The sequence below is a fragment of the Emydura macquarii genome, unplaced genomic scaffold, assembly GCF_026122565.2.
Source record: "Emydura macquarii macquarii isolate MOO-44397 ecotype Brisbane River unplaced genomic scaffold, CSIRO-AGI_Emac_v2 contig_719, whole genome shotgun sequence".
Taxonomy (NCBI): domain Eukaryota; kingdom Metazoa; phylum Chordata; order Testudines; family Chelidae; genus Emydura; species Emydura macquarii.
The window spans coordinates 9125968-9146950 of NW_027130856.1; the positions used below are offsets into that span (position 1 = coordinate 9125968).

Below are 20983 nucleotides of genomic sequence, written 5' to 3' on the forward strand. Positions count from 1 at the left end.
TTCAGTGGAAGAGGAGGAACAGCATGTTGGCAATTATGGCTGTTTTTGAGATGGGGAAGGACCTATTCTCTGCTTTTGGTGTCTACACACTCCTAGTAAAGGCTTTGATGGTAGCATAACAAGACTCTGGAGAAAGGAAGAGGCTGAGAACAGTTTTCTCATATGGGAATGTTGGCCCCATTGGAAGGGCAGCTAACAGCATGGCAGGGCTAGTCAGAATGAGCCATGCATTCCATTCATGATCTTCAGGCCAGATTACTGCAACTCATTAAAGCTATTAAATTGTTAATGAAATTTCATACCCTGAAAATTCTCCAGTTGGCTCACAATAGAGCACCCTGCCTGCTTAGCAACACAGGTTGTTGGGATTTCATTACTCCAGTATTCTGTTCACTGCACTGGCTCCACATTGAGTATGGAGTCTCGCTCAAGGTCTCGGGCCTGAAATGCAAAGCATTCCCTGGGACTGGCCCTAGTTACTTCTCTGATAATGATCTCTCATGACAGCAGAGTTCCATTGGAACATGCAACTGTTGGCAAGTAGCAGGAGGTTCCCAGCAAGAAACTTCCACAGGAGCAGGCCCAGATAGCTCGGGCAAGAGCAAAGGGTGGCCAGGCACCTCCCTCCCTTCCTCCAGAGTGACCAGCAAAACTCATGTCTTCTACCAAGCTCTTTTCTCGCTGTGCATGGACGCTGCCTGTAAACTAGTGGGGAGGGCGATGAACCGGCCGGCGCTCACGTCTAAACAGGCACGGTTATGTGCATGCTGAGGCAGAGGCAGAGATTCTGGAAGCAAGTAGACGCTACCTCCCCCAGTCCTGTGCCCCCATGAAAAGCACCTACAGGGGTGTGGCAGGGCTGGCTGGGGGACAGACACCCTTTCCATGCCAGGGGCGGGGCTAGAGGTAGAGTGGGCGGGGCCCCAAAGCTCTCGGCGGAGGGGTGTGTGCCCCCCAATAAAGGAGACGGGGTGGGGCTCTCGGTTGATTGGGGGTGTTCCCCCCCCCATTAAAGGGGAGGTGGCAGCGCGGTTGAGAACCCTCCTTTCCCGCGCATGGCCATGCTGTTAAAGACGAGGCGATGGGCGTACAGCCAAATCCTCAGTAAGGGGGTGGGACTAGTAGCTGTTATTTATCTCCCGCGGACACTCTCCCCAATTAAAGGGAGGTAGCACGACCCACGTGGGAGACATGATGACTCATTCTCTGTCCACACCTGCCCCTTTAATTTTTTGGCCGCGACGGCGAGGAGCTCAGATTCCAACGGTGGGTGCGCTCGGCCCGAATGGGAGGGGAAAAAAGGGGGAGCTCCACTCTGAGTCCTCCCGCCTCCGCGCGCTCCTCCAGGGCCGATGACGGCACCGGGTCACGTGACGATATACGCCATGGCGCGCGCGGAGTCCGCTCCGCCAATCATCGGTGGCTGCTGCGGCCTGGGGAACCTCTAGCGACGGCCAATATCTTCCGCTCGTGGAGGCGGGACTTCCGCCGGGAGCCGGAAGCGGGGCTGCGGATCTCTCATGCGAACGGGGTGTTGCTGCTGCTGCTGCTACTGATCAGAGACGCTGCGGGCCCCACGTCCCGCCGCCGCCTCCTTCTCCGCGCCCCCCCTTCCCCGCCGCCGCTGCTGCTGCCGCCGCCTCCTCCTCCTGCGGGCCCCGCTCTCCATCCTCCTCCTTCTGGGATCCGGCAGCAGCGAGGCCCTGGTGGCGGCGGCGGCGGAGAGAGGCCCCGTCCCCCGCGGAGACCCCCAGCAGGCGTGAGAGGCGCGGAGACCCGGGCAGCGGCCAGAGGCCCCGGCCTCAACGGAGCAGTGAGAAACCCGGGCGGCAGCGGCTGTTGGTGACAGGTGAGTGCGAGCGGCCTCCCGGGCCCGCTCCCTCCCCTTGGCCGGGCCCGCTCCGGCTCCTCCCCAGGCTGCGACCCGCCACCTCCTCTCACCGGGGAGGCGGCCGGAGCCGCCATCTTCCCACCCGAGGCTGCTGCTGCTGCTGCTCCTGGGGGAGAAAGATCTCGTTCGTGGACGCTGCTGGTCGCAGCGAGTGTGAGTCCCTCGGTGTGGGGCCGGGACCCCGAGCTGCGTCGGCTGCTCAGAGCCCCGCACTGCAGCTGCCCGACCTTGCTGGGGAGCGCCCTGCATCCTCTCCCACCCAGGGGCCGGATTCCCCCGGCCCGGAACAGCAGCCGGTCACTGCCTCAAGCGGCTCTGCTTCTCCGCCCTAGTCTAGCCTCTCTGGCCGGGAGTCTCAGCGGAGATCCGGCCCTGCGGCAGGTACTCCCGCCTACGAGGCCGGGATTGGGCGGGGGGTATGAATAAAGACCCCACTAGCTCCGTAAAACTCTTGCAAAACGTCACAGCCGGGCACTGCCCTTGGCGGGCAGAGGGATGGGGTCCCTGCCCCGCAGCCCCAGTAGCCTGAATGGGACAAGGACAATAACTGCACCTTCGTATGTTGATCCTCCCACTCAGCTAGCCGTGCTGCTGCCAGGATTCCTCTAGGGCCTAGGCAAACCTCACCCTGGGCACAAGTGAGTTAACATGCCTAGGAACTTCAAAGGTGTATGCACAGGCTCAAAGAAGTGCCAGGAAAAAGTACTGGGCCCTCAAATATTGCTTTCCATGAAGTATGGTTGCTGTTGGTTCCTCAATTGGTTGCCTCAGCCAAGTGTTTCCCCTCTTAATTTTAGTTTGTACAGTTACTCAGAATTCCTAATTAGTGTTACAATGCACTTTTCCTGTTCACTGTAATCACTGTATTACACAGAAGGCCTGTGAGGCAGAAGAATATAATCAGTTTCACTTTGCCAGTGAGGAAATTGAGACAAAGTGAAGTTGAAATTTGCCTGAGGTCATAGGGAGAGATGGTTTCAGAGCCAGTGTTAGAGTTTGAGTCACAAGTGGAGTTAAAACTCAGGAACTCTGCCTTCTAGTCCTTTGTATGCTCCCCTAGATCATGTCTTTGGCCTAGTTTTGCTGGCCTTCATCTGAAGGCTAAACAACATTGTTTTTGTTAATGCTATGAATCTTACTTAAGTAACATAAGAGAAGGGGGTTGCACATTGGTGGCCTTAGTGCAACTTTTTCCAAACTTCATCTTATTCCGTTAATCTGATTAGGCTTTTAACAATTACTATTATTTCCCAAATGATATTTTGGTTTTTTTTTCCAAACTTACCTGGGAAGTTTTATTTCCGGCGCTGTAATTCTGACATGTCAGCTACTGTACATACACCATATCAGATCAACTTTATAAGAAAATGTATTCTGAACTGTAAAGTTAATCAGTGTACATTTATCAGTAGTTTCCCATCTTTGCTATTAGAATAAGACTTTAGCTTTCTAAATATTGAAAGAAGTGTGATGATTCCTGGTGAGAAGTATCTAATGTAATCTCTGCTTTATTTTTCTATGTAGTATATAGAAGTGCATTTTTTCACCCCCCCCCAAGAATGTTGCAGCTTGTATTGTGTTCTAATTTTCAATAATACAGTAACATTTTTTTATGTTTTAATTGGTTAAATGTATCTGGAATAAATGATTTCCATACGGAAACTAAAGTGAAAAAGGTAGGTTAGTGTCTTTTTAAATCCATATTTGGACAAGCACACTTTTGTGTTCCTACTTGTACTAAAACAAAGTGTTTTCTTAACTATTGGTGATATATTTAACTTGAAAATATATCTTAAGTGCAGTTATCACTTTAAAGCTTCTAGTACCTTTCCCTTGTTATCCTTGTCTTCACATTCCCGCACTTATGCTGAAAAATAAGGCTTGTATGGGAATATTCTATAACTCATATCATTTGCTTTTAACTTCATATTGTATACCTTCATACAAGAATACACGTAAAAAGGTATGGTATGGTCTAAATATCAGGATCATGCATCAGCTGAAATAAGTTTGCTTACATGGTTTACAGTTGATAACTTATTTCTAACTCTGCTACAGAACAACATGGATGGGTTAAAGCAGGATCCGTTCTTCCTTTGAGGCACATGATAACTTTTTAGGTCATTCCCAGTAGTTTTCTTTCAAGTGATGAGAATAGAGTTAATATTTAACTATTTGCCTTATTTTACAGAAATGAAAAGTAAATACTAGTTTTCGTCTATCTTAAATGTTTTGTAAAGAACTGCAGTTCTTTGTCCTCATTTTAGATCTCATAACTGGCAATAGGGTTTGGCTTTAAATCAGTTATGCGCTTAATTGGCATAATTTAATGATAAACTTTTATAACTGTTGTATTGAATTGTATTGAGTATTTAGCTGGTCATAGCTCTGAAAATGCAATAGATATATTGAAAATATGGAGGAAAGCATATTCACAGCCATAAAGTGTGTACAGTCCAAGACAATGACAGGTGGTTGATAAAGGGATATAAAATACAAGTAACTTGATCAGGGTTTTGATGATACATGTCTTATTATTTAGAAATAACCAACAGATCTTTAAACTGAACAATTTTCTCTCCTCTTATTATCTCTCCACCAATCATCACCTTTATCTCATTGATTTTGATTCCAGTGTCCTGTACCCCATTCCCTATATTACTCTTTCACTTTTCATAAATTAGCAGACAGCTTATAAAAAGAAAAAATCCATCACATGATCATCTTCTTTCTTGTATTTGTACTGGAAGAAATGGATCTTGAGGAAGAATTTATATGAAGAGAGTAGTGGCCTTGCTGACCAGCTCAGGAAAGATATTCTGTGGCAGGGACAGGAGCTCCACAAATCAAAGCAGAAAGACGGTTGTAATGGAGTATCAATGCTTGGCATCACTGGCAGAAAGAAGATGGTATCAGAGACATGGTTGGATAAGGAAAGGAAACACATTTTCAAGCCTGAGAAATATAAAGCCGTATTTTTCAGGCATGACATGAAGCATTATTACAGGAGGGTAGACGTGCTATCAAAAATGATAGGCTCCAAATGGGAAGATGTAGCATTTTTTTTAAATAAAGATATATACCCCCTCATAAAGCTAGTACTAGTCAAAAATTAATGTGAACAGAGAGAGACAAACTGTCTGTCCTTGCGGATTGTGTGTTCCTATATATGCAGGCAGTAATGTTAAACTAACAAGTCTTGCAGCTGTCTTACTGGCCATACATTGAGTCAGAATACAGGCACAGTGGGAAAGGAAGAACATTACAAGAAGTATAAGGAATAAAATTTCCCCTTCTCCCTACAGTTTTGTAAGAGGTGATAAAATGGGTTGGTTTAGAGAATTGCATGGAACAACAATAAAAAAACATTTTAAGTTAAAATCTAAGAGGACCTCTGAGCAGTGAAGTTTCACAAAGCAGGTCATGCTTATTCTCACACTAATGTCCTTGTTTTTTAGTTAACAGGAACTAAACAAGGCATCACATTTCACAAAACAAGCAAAGTCAACAAAGGTGGTAGAGTAAATGGAGGAAACTGACTGAAATCTTAAGCTTTAAGTAATGTAAAATTAATAAACTGTTCAAAATAAATTAGCTGGTGTACTACTAATTTCGCTTTGTCAAATTTAGCAGTTGACAAAGTTTATGAAGATACCTGTTCCTCTTTAGTTGAAACACTAAAGTCCTGCTGGCAACAGTCCCTTTTCCTCTCTCCTACTTCATATCTCCCTAAAAGATAGTTTTATGCCAGAACTTCCTTAGCTAAGTTCCAGGCAAGATGAAGTCCCATAACTTTCAAATATGGAAAAATAAGAGTTTTCATTACTTACTATTCAAAAAGTAATTGTCCCAAATATAAAACTAGATGGTATTTCAACTAGCTGGATGGCAAATTAATTGTTGGATAGTTAATGGAGACCAAAATAATTGGGTATTTAGCAGGTCTTACAATAAAAAGCAGGTATTTTAGTGTTCCCTCAAGAATTTTTATAAGATTTGTAATTAAAATTTTATCCGAGTCTCAACAGTTCAAGGAAATTGCTAACGGGCCTTACTTCTCCTTTCACCGTAAGTTTAAATTGTCTATTACCCCTGTAGCCCACCACTTCCAGTGAGAGAACTACCAAACATTGGTAATTTATCTTAAACATTGGTGACTTGTATAGATCTTAGTGAAAATCTGTGGAACACTTCAGGGCAGTGCTGTTATCTTCACCTCTTTTGTGTCCCTATTTCCTCTTTCACTAGTTTTCTTCCCCCTCATCCCTTCTACATCTGTCACTGTTGTCATTTTTCTTTTCTGATTTCTTCGTTTTAGCACATCTCCCAGTTGAGCAGCAGGTTTGACAGAGAACAGCTATAGACAGCAGAAGTGTTCTGACTAGTGAAATTGTGTGATCCTAAAACAGTTTAATTCTGAAGTTAAAGTGCTCCTCATTACATTTACTTTGTGGGTTGTGTGTGTATGTGTGTTCATGATAGCAATTAACTACCAATTTGGAAGCCAGATAGGGATCAATTGTGTGGTAAACTTCTTGGCCTTTCACTATTCAAGTGTACTTGCAGTGCATTGAGGAGGCATCAGAGGAATCATCAGTTTCTCCCTTATCTTTGGGCCTTAATCTTTTCCACCATTCATCCGATTGTGGAGGGCTGGATTGCTCATGCTCTGGAGCCTGTCAATACAGCTTCTTAATGAATAATTGAATGATCTGATATATAAGGAATCATTTGTTCATAAGATTGCCATCTCTGCACTTCCAGACCCTGTTGTTGTTCACATAGCACAGTTGGTGCACAAGGACCTATTGTCTGTGGGAATGAAATCTAGAATAAGAAATTAACCTGGATTGCTCTCATGGCAATACATGGTTCTGAAGACCTGAAAGCCAGTACCCCTGTGACTGTTACTGTTGTAAACGTCACGTCTGGGATTAGCCTGCTGCAGATAACTTTTATGCTCAGAGCTGCTTATCCATTTTGATCTATGTTAAGGACTGCTTCCTCTGTTGGTTTTCTTAATTGAAAATAGTGCGTATAAAAACTAGAGCAGGTAGGGGTTAATAGAGGAGCTGGAGCACCTGGAAACTTAGCTGTTTCATATACAGCTTGTTTGAGAACTGACTAACTTTAGTCATTGTAGACCTTGTAACCAAGTTATTGTGTCCACAGAATGTTTTTTGTTGTCCACCCTGCCTTTTCTTCCCTTCCCACTCCCCTGCAAATGCTCAGTAGGTGCTAGGCTTCTCAGGAGTTTGTCCAGTATATTTAGTTTTTGGCTATGTTGCACATAATTTTGTTCAGGGAATGACACTATATTTGGATATATGTTCAAAACTGTTGTCAAACAAATGATAAGACATTGCTTTTAAGAACATCTACCATTGAAAGCGTTAATGGAACAAACTGGCTGAAACAGCATCTCTGACCAGATGGGGCAGTTATTAACTCATTTTTAAAGTAGGATTCAAAATGTAGTAATACATAATTATCATCAGTTTCATTATGATAGCGTTATAGTTCTATAGAAGCAATTCATTTCCCCTCTCCTCCTCCAACCCATAACTAACATTTTAGTTCATTTTGCCCTTACTTTTCTGTCTCTTAAGTGTCAAGTTCTGCCCTCAGATGTTTGCCTGTAACTTTGGTATCAATGGAAGATCTGTGCGTGTATCACAGGGCGGAATTTGTTCCTTAACTGCTTTTATTGAGTCTCTTTCAATAATTCACCTTGGTGTTTCCCACTTGCTAATACTATTACATCTCTTCAGCTTGAGAAGGGCATAGAAAATGGATTGAAGTGTTGCCATAAGGAGACGGTGATCAAAATTAAATACTTTACCCAGTCAGAACATAATTGTATCTGTCCAGCTGTGCTGGGTGTGAACTCTGCTACTAAAGAAGTTATTTGTGTATTTTATCATTCTTGGAAAGATACAGTACTTTTAGTAAAACAGTGGTATTTCTCTGGCAGTTCTAATAATGTAAGCTATTTCCCAGCATTGTGTAATCTTAGGATGTTGCTGGTCTGGTAATAGGTCTTGAGAAACAAGATAATAACTAAATAGTTATTTGTGGTGAGTGACTTTTTTTTCAGCTAATTACTTCATCAGACACTCCTGTCACAAAGCTTAATCTAAAAATCGTCTCTGGAAACCTTATACTGACGTTAAGGTAAGACAGAAATCTTCTGTCTTTGTTTAACGTTGGTACCCATAATGATATTCTTATAAGTTGTAGTGCTGTCTCAGGTTGCCCCACAACAGAGCTTTGCTAATACTGACCATTGTTCAAACAAGGAACGGATGAATCAACAGGCCAATGTCCAAAAGCAGTTTGCTTACTCATACCCAGTGGCTGCAGGGTTTTATGCTTAAATGAGTCAATACCGCCTTCTTATTTCAAAATGTATCATTCTTAGAAATCAAAAGAAAAATAGAACAAAATTAAAAACAGTTAAAATAAATGTCTTGAACTTCCTGAAATAAATAAATAAATAAATTATGGCTGTTAAACTGAGTTATAAGATATATTGTGTGTTGCTATCCTCAAGTGCTTCTGATAATTACAAGCACTGTGCATACACTGTAGCAATCTTTTCTCCATGATCACCAACAAAACTCAGCCATTAATTGATAGTTCTACACAGCAGTTCAGAGACATGAAGTGAACAGTAACTTTTCCAGTTAACACAGCAACAAAGGTAAGCTGAACATAATTACCCATAATGGAATTTGGCCAAGCCACTAGAGTTGACATCCTCAGTCTTCTGTGCTGCCAGCCAGTCTCTCATAATTGGTCAGGACATCTATGTTATGCCCGAGGGATGGCACCGTGAATTGCACTGTTCTCCCGACTCTTATTCTAGGTAGCTGAGAATAGCACTTTTTGCAGAGCTTTGTGTTTTTTGGTCTCATCAAAATATTGACCTGATGCGATTTGGCTTGTGATGTAACAAGATCATCCAAAGTGTTCTGATTAGAGTTGAGTGAATAATTGATTTTTTTCAGTCTGGTGGCCGAACTGAAAAATCCCAGAAAAAGATCATTTTAGTGGGAAAAAACTGCCTTTGTTTTTGTTTCAGTGAGGAAAAACAAAAAAAATTACACATTTCAGGTTTTTTTTTTTCAGTTGTGTGTGTGTGTGTGTCTGTGTGTGTGTGTGTGAGAGAGAGAGGGTGAGGGTGTTTACCTTTTATACTATTTAAACAAATCCATCTAAATTTCAAAATGATGCATCATTTTGAAACAAAATAAATGTTTCATTAAAAAATTTTAAATGAACAGTTACAACTTTTTCAATTTTTTCATTTGTTCATTGGTGGAAACTATTTGTGAATTTGACTAATAGTTTTGTTTAAAAAAAAAAAAAAAAAAAAAAAAGCGAAGGGGGGGTGGAGAGGGAAGAAATCGAAAACATTGAAGTGGTTCATTTCAGTTGCCCTGGAACCACATTTGTGGGTGAAAACTACTTGACCAAAAAATTCTGTTGAGCTCTAGTTATGATGCAGGTTGACATTTTATCTTGCTGCATGGTGTCAAAGCATTGATGAGGTTTCAGAGCAGTATGGTAGTGTGTATTTTGACTTGTGGGGAAATTTAAGGAGGGAGTATTGGTGTTGCAATTTTGGAACAAGTCCATCCTTTAACCATGAGCCAAAAAGCCTGAATTACCAGTAGTTCTGATTACAACAATGCATCACAAATGCGACTGACTGACAGACTAACAATAAATAAAAGTGCTCTACTGTAGGTGGGTCTTTCATACCAGTTTGCTTATTTTTAAAAAGTTGTGCATTGTTAATTACATTTTGTGATGGAACATGGATTAATTGCAAAAAATAATGTTGACATGATCAACCTCTAGTGAGCGGTTTCATTATTTTTTGTCAAATATAAAATCTTACCTAATCATGGTCAATAAGTTCAAGGTACTATGCCCTAACGGTGAGGAAAACGACAAGTTAAATTACCATGCATTTGTGACTACTTTACATTAGTATAATTTATAAAGACTTAGATCTTGTCTTTAAAATGTTCACAAGCATAAACTAAAAGATTCTTAAGTTTATGTGGGAGCAGTTTTTAAAGTAATCTCTGGGGAAACTGTGAAGGAAACTATTGACTGTCCTGCAAAAGAAATTTAACTCTTTTTGATTAAAAGAATCTTCATGTATTGAGCCAACGTTTTCATTGAAGGAAAACTGGTTCTTAAGAACTTTTTCTTTTATTTCCCTTACTGTCAATTATATTTAATCTGTCTCGTAGTGTAACTCCCACATGGGCTTTGAATGTGTCAGCACCTTTGTCTCCCTCTCATTTCCCCAATATCTGCTGTGGTTGAGGAAAACATGTTGTGTCAGTACTGCCATAGCTGCTCCGCTAGATGTTCCTATCAGTACTAACTCTGGCAAATTATCCCAGTGACTTTTAAAATACTTTTGATTGATCATTTTAAAAACATTAAATATTTACTGGGTCTTAAGCTAAGCAGTCCTGCAAATTGGATAATTAATATCACTTTCTTAGAAAACCTGAAGAATCCTGCAAACTGTGTGTGGAGGTTAGAGAATAAGTACAAAAAATATCAAATATCCCCCAGTTTCTCAAATTTCAGTGAAACGTTTACTTAAATAAAGAAAATGCCTGTTGCAGATTCAAAATACGTGGCTTTAGAATATATATTGCTATTATTTAGAAGAGAAGCCCATTAAAGATCTGTTGAATTAGGCCAGACTTCTGACCTAAATCTTGGTAGTGCCCATTAAATTAACTTTATAGCTTCAAGATGAAACTTTGTCTTGTCTCTGGTTGCTAGAGCAAGAGGCAGTGTTCTAATACCTTTGTAGTATCTGATTCATAAAGGGAAGGTACTATAGACAAAATGGCAGCCCAGAGTTTGGACTTCTCTCTCTTTTCTTGTTTGGGTTAAGTCAGGCCTGTGTTTTAGTGGTTTAATAGTTGTACTGCAATATGAAACTACAGTGTTTTCTAGGGCGTTTGAAATGTATTCTGGTGGAGGCATGAAAAGGTTTAGGGGGATGAGGTGGGGAGGACCTTGCTGCACACTTTTTACCCACAGCAATGAATAATTAGCAAAGCTGATTCCTCCGGACGAGTGGTTCTCAACCTGCGGATGGCTTGAAGCCCAATCAGCATACAGCTGTGGCCCGTATGACGTCTTCAGAACCATAAAGGTAGTATATATGTATTGTGTGGATGCATCCCGCATAACAGAGAGAGCTGCGTATGTGGCCCACACTGTAAATACGTTGAGAACCGCTGCTCCAGACCTATCGGGTCCTCAGATGGCGCTGTGCATTTAACTCTAAAAGGTTATATGCATTTTGATGGATTTCTGTTAAGCTTGCATAGCATTATACAAAGTCATTGTCATCTGTATGTTAATCTGGTGAAATACTATTGGTAGGGGCAGCAGTAAAATTGGGGAAGAAGACAGTATGGGAGGATATATTCACAAACTGAGTTCGGGGGAAGTGACAGAGCAGTGTTGTAGTGACACCTCCGTATTTTGGGATGCTCTCCTCTGTTGCTTGAGGTAGCAGAGGCTGTGAACTCCTTCTCTGGAGGGTGACGGAGTTCCTGGCATAGTTTTAGCTGGTGGTTGAGCTAAAGTTAAGATGCTTGCCTAGGGTGTGAGAGGTTTTCACAGTAGATGTGAAATTTCAGCAACCCCCTGTCCTCAATTAGAGGACAATAAGAAATTTCAGCCCTCAGATGAAAGGATATTCACTGTTATGGAGGGACTCTGGGTGTGAGGGGGAAATAGGGGACACTGACAGACACTTGCTTAATGTAGTATCTCTAGCAAAAAGGCAGGAAGGGAAAGGTTCATAGAAACCAGAGGACAATTAACTTTGCCTCCTTCCGGGATGGCAAGATCAGTGTACAGAAAGGAAGGGTAAGGGTTTGTTTAAATTTTCAGTTGAATGTATTTGCAGTTGGTGATTGGGTAAAGGATTATTTGTTGCTGTCTGGTGTCGTGCAGTAGCTCTGGTAGAAATAAGGTGTGTACCTGTGACTGGCGATGTTAGAGGGGGTGTGCTGTTAAATGGCTTAAATTTACATTGCCTTCATCTTGCAGTTGTCTGGTATGGTAGGTTTTGTTTGTTTGTTTTTTTAGCAATTTTTTTGTGTATCATTATGTACATAGTTTTCAGTACTTTGTCAAGCTTGAAAACAGATTAGCTGAAATAGCACTGGAAGCCAACCCAAAACTGCTTATTTGAAGTATTTTTTTCTTATTGACTTCCAGGCACAGAGTGCTCTAATCAGTTATGCATGTAGTCTCATCCAGTCAGTTCTTTCTCTGGCATAATCTAGGTCTCCTCACCTAAGGGACCTAGGTCTGGCAGTGTTCCTTGAATCACAGAGTAGGAAATTTGAGTGCATTGCCCCCAGGGAAGGGTGGGGGTGCACATCCTCTTAATATAATTGAAATAAACATATAATTCAATGCGCGGACACCTTCTGCATTTTTTTTTTTAAATGTGGCATGCAACGGAAAACCTAAAATCGAGCTAACTACAGACATGCTGAATACAGCTGCAGGTGAGGATGGGATTTCAGGACAAACTAGTACATTTTATACTAGTTTATAACTTCTTTGTCTTGTAAAGCCTCTGGCTGGTTCCATATTTGTTGTTCGCATTTCCAAATGTATCCATTTGGGAAGTCAGGCACACACAACTTGCTGCTGCTTTGAACTTAAAGGACATGGGCAAGGTGCACTACTTTTTCCCAACACTAAAACTTTTGTTTGTTTTTTTTTTCTAATTTTTCCAAATATAACAAATACACCAAAATACCAGATTCATCATAATACACATAGTAAATAAAGATGGTTAAGATAAAGGAAGGAGAGAGGAAGCAACGTATCTATCTTGAGGGTCTATGTTAATCATAGATGTCTAAAGAGTCAGCCCAAATTGCGTTGAATTTTTCTGACATTTCATTGCTATGGCACGTCAGTCATTTGTTAGCTGCAAGGTCAGCCATATCAGTGAGCATCTAATATCAAATTTGTCCTTTGACCCACCTCATACCAAACATTCTTGGTAGAGGTGCACTCCCAAAGCATATGAGCTAATGTAATGCTAAGAGTATGAAAAAATTGTATGAGTATGAAAAAAAAGAGTATGAGTATGAAAAAATTGGGATAATCCAGGTTTGGCCCATAGAGATTGGCAAAGATGATTACAGAATTGCCAATTTGAGCCTTGAGGACAGTAAAATTGTCAGACCTTTTGTTCAACTTTTTATGTATTAGTATAGCCATGTCCCTCGCTTTAGAATTTAAGCAACTAGAAAAGGAGGCCTACACAATCTCTGTTCAATTTACAAGCTTCAAATTCTGTCAGATGTCTCCTGAAGCATGACAATGTCAGCATTCTCCTTTTTTTAAGCATTGTGTGTATTCTCACCGCCCTCCCTTTTTAATAGGGTTATTAAAACCCTTTATATTCCGGGAAACACTTTTAATTATTATTGTTAAAATGTATCAGATTAAAATATAAAGTCAGTTTGTGAATAAATGAGAAATGGCAAATTTTCCTGAACAGTGTATGATTCTTGTATAGTTAAACAGCAAAAGTTATATAATCTGGGGTAGGGCATAGCTTCCTGGTAAGTATTCTCCAGGAGTGGGAAGGAAATTTCCAACATGGAAGGGTAATGGGAGAAACGGCAGAAAGAGGAATTAAATAAGTGGGAAGGGGGGGGAAATGGAAAAGGTAGTGGAGAGGGAAATAGACATTAGTACTATACAATCAAAAAGAAGTATCTGTTTAAACATCCAAAAATATGCATTTACTTATGGGCTGCTATTTCACACGATACAGTCAACTTGTGGAACTTGTTTTCCGGACATGTTGTGAGGGTAAAAAGTATATCTGAGTTCCAAAATGAATTAGAGAAGTTGATGGAGGATGGGTCCATCAGTGGCTCTTAGCAAAGATTGTCAGTGATGCAGCCCAATGTTAAGGCAGTCAGAGGTTTAGGGGCACTTAAAGCTGGGACTGCATAATGGGGGATGAAACACTGAAATTTGCTCTGTTCTGTTCATTCCTTTCATTCTGGCCACAGTTGGAAGACTGGATACTGGACTAGATGGAACCTTGGTCTAACTCAGTGGTTCCCAAACTTCTTAGCCCACTTCCCCTCCCCCCCCCCTTAATCCTGTCCGTGCTCGCCCTCCCGGCTGGGAGTGGGGCCAGGGTGGCAGAATTTGGGAGCTGGGGGCTCCCACAACCCCACAACATTCCTTCACACCCCTGGGGGGCGCACCCCACACTTTGAAGGCCTCTGGTCTAACCCAGTGTGGCCATTACATTCTTAACAGCTCCTTTGTTTTCTTCTGGATTTCTGCAGTATAAGCTCCTTAATGGTAAACTTAAACAATTTCGCAACCAGTGCTTTAGGCTGATCTTCTGGAGCTGGCTTGGGGGAAAGGGACTGGTATGCCTTAAGTATATCAAAACAAAAATCTACCAGCAGATCCAACAACTTAGCTAGCAGTTTAGGGTCAAATTCAGAAGTTTTACCTTTCTGTATTCCCTCAGGGACAACCACAATCCTGATGTTACATCATCTGAATGGGTTTCTAGATCAATTAGCTTGGTCTTAATAGTCTTGAGGTTATTCCAGTTCTTCATAACCTGTAATTGGTTGTCTTTGAAATCATCATCCATTTCAGAAATTCTGTTTTCTGCTTCACTCATCCATCTGGCTAGAGCTTGTAGTGCACTCTGAATCTCAGTCATCATGGTCTGTAGGATAGATGTAATTTCAACAGTATCTCTAGCCAACTCTTGCAGTACACATCAGACTCGGGCAACAGTTTGTTTGTTTGTAGACGGGGAGGAGGCAGATCTCCTCTGGTTTTCTTTCTGTGCTATCAGATTTTGGAGAGGAAAATGCAAAGCTAGAGCTATCTTGGGGGTTACAATAGTTCTGTACAATATTTCTCATGGTTGGATGGTAGGTTTTTGGGGACAATGTTTGGGGATTTTCTGTGTTATAAAAACAGCCTTCCATATGCAAAATACCTGTGGCGCCATGGGCAATCTTAATGTATTAGTAATGATTTTTGTTACCTTCTTGGAAGCTATGCAGTCCACAGTGAACCTGGAACTAGCCAGCAGTTCTGAAAGATCTAAGATTAAAAAAGTTAATCTAAAAATTGTGTGATGACTCCTCTGCATCTCAGGGTGGATTGATTTAAATCAAGGTGTTTTTTAAATACTTGATTTAAATCACCAAGAGACAATCATTGATTTAAATCAAGTTTCCCACTGATATTTCTTCCCATATTTCTTAAACAATGGAGCAAATCTGATCACTTAAAACATGTTAATTTACAACTCAGTACAGCATTTTACAACATCTAAGAGGGTATACTTTGTAATTTTCAAAAACTTGATTTTTATTATTTTAGGAAATAGTACATAATACTCATTACCTGTGTCAGGCTGCAGATGCAGCCGCAGTACATTAGGAATGGTAAGAACTAAATCACACGCAAACACAATAGCACTTATATTTTATTAAACTAAATCTTAAATGTTTCACATTTGCAATTGCAGCAGTTTCCTGAGTTGCTAGCTGACGGCTGTCCTTAAACTTTTTTTTCCCCCAATTTTTATTAACTCTAACAGACAAGTCATCACAACACTAAACATACACTGTATGTTAAAACTTCTCCAACTAGCTCTCGTCTTCCCTGCTCCCACTGTCATTTTTATTCATAGACTGAAACAGAATTACGAGTTTTCCTGCTTTTCAACTCCCAGTCGATTTCTTAGCTTTGAGTGAATTATACCAAACGATGAAAATACTCTCTCTGTGCCTGCTGAGGAAGCTGCTGTGAAAAGTTGGTTTAGTAACTGAAGGAACTCTGTTTCGAGGTGCCTGGCTAATGATTTCTACCAATTCAAGGGAGTGACTTTGTTCAAAACATCATCAGTAAACATGTACTCTTTAAATGGTTCCGCTCCAGCCCTGAAATTTATTATGACTGGCATAACTGAAAAGTGATTTTGAGATGCCCATGCCATGGCAGTATCATCTTCAGAAGTTAGGCATCTCCCTTTATATTTGGGGTCGAGAATGTTCGCAAGAAAATGAGGTGGAGTTAATGCTTGATCCATTCACTTCTTTATTGCCTGAAGTTTAACTTTCTGGTGAGGTATTTCTTTAATGCCTCTTGAAGTACCTTCCAAATTTCAACAGCATCAGCAATGCAGCAACAATTTCTCTGAAGTTTGTTTAAGGCTATGGATATAGGCTTCAATATACTGAGCATATCCTCTCATTCCTCTTTAATCCAATGTTAGATACTTTGAATGAGATACTGCCATCTATTTTATCATGGTTTTCGTCACAAAATTTTATGAGAAAAGGCCAGTTCTTAATAAATTGTTCAAAACAATCAACCACAGAATTCCATCGAACATCTTGAGGGAGAATTAGTTTGGATCCTCCTGCTCCCTTCAGTGAAGCTGAAGCAAAATGCTTGTTACGGAAGTATTTTACAACTTCAACAATGATTTCTTTTATTCTTGGAAAAGACGTACTTAAGTCTTTGGTTAAAAGATGCTCCTTACCAATGGCTGCAGTGCCCATTTAATGCATCATTCTGTTTCTTCTTTGCCATGTTTGCAGCATTGTCTGTGACAACTGCGCACGTGACAGTTGAATTTTTGTTCACAGTTAATTACAGCTTTCACTGCCACTCCTTCTAAATATTCTGTTTTGTGGGCATTTCCCAATGTATCTATGATTTCTGAAATATATGCAACCCCATCTTCTGTTGTCATACAGGCACATGTTACTGGATCATTGTGTACATTGCTCCACCCATCAAGGCTTAAACTGGCAAATTTCCCCTCAGTATTTCTTGCACACTGTTCAAGTTCTTTCTCATATACTGTATCTAGCAACCTTCCACCAATGTCTGCTCTCTCAGGTGGATTGTAATCTGGTCATAAGGACTCAGCCATGTCAATGAAGTGTTTGTTAACAATGTGAAAAGAAGAATTTGTGGCATAAATGAACCGAGCAATCTTTTCATCTATGGTGTCTTGGTGGTATTTGCTGGTCTCTACTACAAACCCATCCATGGTGGTGGTTTTACTGGATGATTGAAATCACTTGTTTGTTATTGATACTTTGTTGTCTGAAATACATATAGTTGCAGAGCTGCTACTAAAAATACCAACAGGTGACTCTGAAGTTCTTGCAGATAGAGTCACAGTCAAAGTCTCTTGTGTTTAAATGGAACCCTGAAACACAATTCAAAATGATTTTGAATAGTCGTTCTTCTCAGTTCTTCTCTATTGTTCAGTTAAGCATTTACATTTTTTATCAGCAAGAGTTCAGATTCGATTCCAAATTACTGAAAAAGCTAAGACTGCACTTAATTTTGGAGTAAGCCCCATAGAACTCTGGCATTTCTGTGTGTGTGTTGTTGTTGTTTTTTGTTTTGTTTTTTTTTTTTTTTTTTTTTTTTTGAGAAAACCAGTATAGGATCTGTATAGGTCTGTGGCCATGATCTTCCAAAATAAAGAGCATGCATTATGTAATCTAAAATAAGAAAATGACACCCAGTGGCAACTGGCAACTCTAGATTTCTCTTACTGCAGCTTTCTGTATGTATACTTGGGTGATAGATTCTAATCCTAGTTAGCTAATCCTTATGGTTTAATTAGTTAAGCTAAACTTTTTTTCTAGCAACATAGCAAACAGCTTGGGAATTTACTTGTTAAATCACACTTCTACTAAAATGCATAGAGAGAGTCTTGAAGAATGATTCATTGCAAAGTGAATTATTTAAGTTGCTAACCAATTGATCCACGTTGTTCTTCAGACGTATCCACATCTTCATCCACATCATTTTCTCCCAATAAGCAGTTTTCATTATGATGATTCTTTCTTGCAACTAGGCCCTGCATCTCATTCTTGCATTGCTTACACTTGATACTTTTTCCTTTTTTACCCAGAGAAGGAATTTCTTCAAAATAAGAGGGTCTCTCTTACGCCCAGAAACCATGACAATTTTTCTGTGACAAAAGTGTGGGGGAATATAGGAAGCTGTGTGTGTACTGAATGTCTTCCCTTTTTCTTTCCAGTCCACTCCACTGTTCCTTTCTACTCCGTCTCTGTCCTTTGTTTCTCTGTCTTTAGGACAGTGTCTTAATAACTCCTGCCTTGCTTGGCCCAGCTCCACCACCACATAAGCACAGAACAACAACAATCCTATCCAGCCTGTGTCTCTTTGCATACGTGACTTTAATCTGCTGAGAAATAGAAATTGAAAGCCCAGAGCTTTCAAGAAGCAAGAACTAGTAGTTAGGCTGGACAGACTAGAGCCATTAATTTGTTTTTCTGAGACTGTAAGTGTAGGTTTAGCATGTTTATGATGAGATTTAATTGTAACTGTATTTTAAAGGGAGAGTAATTTAGTATTTTATTGATGATTTTAAAAAAAAAAAAATCAAAAATTTTTTTAAATCCTTGGTTTTTACCCACCCTGGATCTCTTTAGTTCTAGGGTATAATTCTGCATAAATGCAGAACCTGTTTAAAAAGAAATAAGTCACAGTGTCAACTTAATTAATAGATTGTAGGAAGAGACCTTTGTGATCATCTAGTCTGACCACCTATATAAAACTGGCTATAGAACTTCCCCAGAATAATTCCTAGAGCATATCTTTAGAAAAACATCCAATCTTGATTTTAAAAATTGCAAATGATGGTGAATCCACCATGGCCCTTGGTAAGCTGTTCCAATGATTAATTACCACCACTGTTAAAAATTTAAACCTGACTTCCAGTCTGAACTTGTCTTGCTTCAGCTTCCAGACGTTGGATCGTGTTACACTTTGTCTGCTAGATTGAAGAGCCCATTATTAAATATTTGTTTCCCATATTGGTACCTACAGGGTGCAATCAAGGCCCCCTCCCCAACCTTCTCTTTTTGTTAAGCTAATAAGATTCTAGGATCTCAGTCCCTGTAAAGCAGGTTTCCTAATTCCTTAATCATTCTCGTGGCTCTTCGCTGAACTGTCTCCAGTTTATCAACATCCTTCTTGACTTGTACACACCAGAACTGGATACAGTATACAGCAGTGGTCACACCAGTGCCAACAACAGAGGTAAAATAACTTCTCTACTCCTACTTGAGATTCCCCTGTTTATGTATCCAAGGATTGCATTAGCCCTTTTGGGAGCAGTTGTTGCTTTGGGAGAGCATGTTCCAGTAGTTATCCACCCCAACCCACACATCTTTCTCAAAATCACTACTCAAAATCACTACTTCCCGTGGTAGAGTCTCCCATCTTGTAAGTATGGCCTATATTTTTTTGTTCCTATATGTATAAATTTACATTAAAATGATAGTTTGTTTGCACCCAGCTTTACCAAGCAAATCAAATCGCTACATCATCACTATTACCTTTTTATCAACTGAACTTGTAAACTCATCAAAAAAATCAAGTTAGTTTGACAGGGTCTATTTTGATTGGCATTAATTATATTACTCTCCTTTTAATTCTTTATTAACAGAGTCCCATGTCAGCTGCTCCATTATCTTACCCAGGGTCAATGTCAGACTGACAGGCCTATGATTACTTAGGTCATCCCATTTACTCTTTTTAAATATGGGCATAACATTAGTTTTCTCCTTCTGGAACTGCCCCATTGTTCCAGGACTTATTGAAAACCAGTTTTAATGATTCAAATGATTTTTCCTCAGCCAACTCTTTTCAATCTCTTAGATGCAAGTTATCTACACTTGCTGATTTTAAAATGTCTGTCTATAGCAGCTGCTGTTTAAATCCTACTCAACTTTATCAGCTATTTTTGCAAGTAACATGCAAAGACCATTATGGATGAAAGAGGAGGAGAATCTATTTTCCATTTATTTTGTGCATTTAACACTTGCAAATAGCTTCCCTGTCTTTCTCTGTGTAGTTGGTTTTTACCTTGTGTGGATCGTTTGTACCACAATATAGAAAAGAAACCTTTTGAATAAAATTTATAAAAAGTGATTATAAAACCACAAAATGACATGGTCTCCAGAGGAGGAATAGCATCTGAAACCACCTTAACAACTGAAAAAACGAGAGCCCTGTAGCACTTCAAAGACTAACAAATTTAATTTCTGCAGGCATAAGCTTTCGTGGGCTGTAACCCACTTCTTCACGTGTAAGGAATAGAAATCACATGGGTGGGTGGGTGGGTGTGTGTCACCATAGGCGTGCGCACGGGCAGATTGAAATCTGCCATACCTACCTTCCCCATTGTTGTTCCTTACCCTTGAATGTGTATATATCATAGGCGTGCGCAACACATTTCATTAGGGTGTGCACCCAGGGTATTTTCATTAGGGTGTGCACCCAGGATCTTTATCAGGGGCAGGCATTTCACACTCAATTCCACCACATTTGAATTTCCCGCCGTGTCCTAGTCGCGGCCGAGAAATCTCACGATGAACGCGATTTCGGCGGCAGATCGTGGTGTGCTGCCATCTGCAGCATCGCGCAGCTACTTCAGTTTCAGCGGCAGCTCGCTGTCTATTGCCATCCGCCAAGAAACTGCGCGCGCCAGCTGCTCTTTCGGCGGCAGCTCTACCGGCCAACATCAAAAAGGTTCGCAGGCCGGATAACAAAGGTTTCAATCCCCTGCATTACGGTGTGCCTGGGCACACCCTGTGCGCATGCCTATGGGGGGTGTGTGTGTGTGTGTGTGTGTGTGTGTGTGTGTGTGTGTGTGTAATATACCTCCTATGTGATTTCTATTCCTTACATCTGACGAAGTGGGTTACAGCCCATGAAAGCTTATGCCTGCAGAAATTAAATTTGTTAGTCTTTAAAGTGCTACAGGGATCTCATTGTTTTTGCTGTATACAGACTAACATGGCTACCCCTCTGGAACTTTTAACAGCTGAGTAGATTTAAGCTGATGGCCTCCCTTTAAATTTATTTCTGACTGATCTAATAAATGCATGAATCAAAACACTGATTCCCTCCGTAACTAAGCTTTCATACATTAGGCAAAGTGTACAAGTCAGTTTA

General features: G+C 40.7%; 1 protein-coding gene across 1 annotated transcript in view; it reads left to right on the forward strand.

Annotated features, from left to right (window-relative positions):
- Positions 1-827: 827 nt before the first annotated feature.
- Positions 828-20983, forward strand: part of LARP4B (La ribonucleoprotein 4B) — a 99467-nt gene continuing 79311 nt past the window's right edge. Inside the window, exon 1 of the mRNA XM_067542670.1 lies at positions 828-1849. The gene's annotated coding sequence lies outside the window, so the exon portion shown is untranslated. The remainder of the gene's footprint in view (positions 1850-20983) is intronic.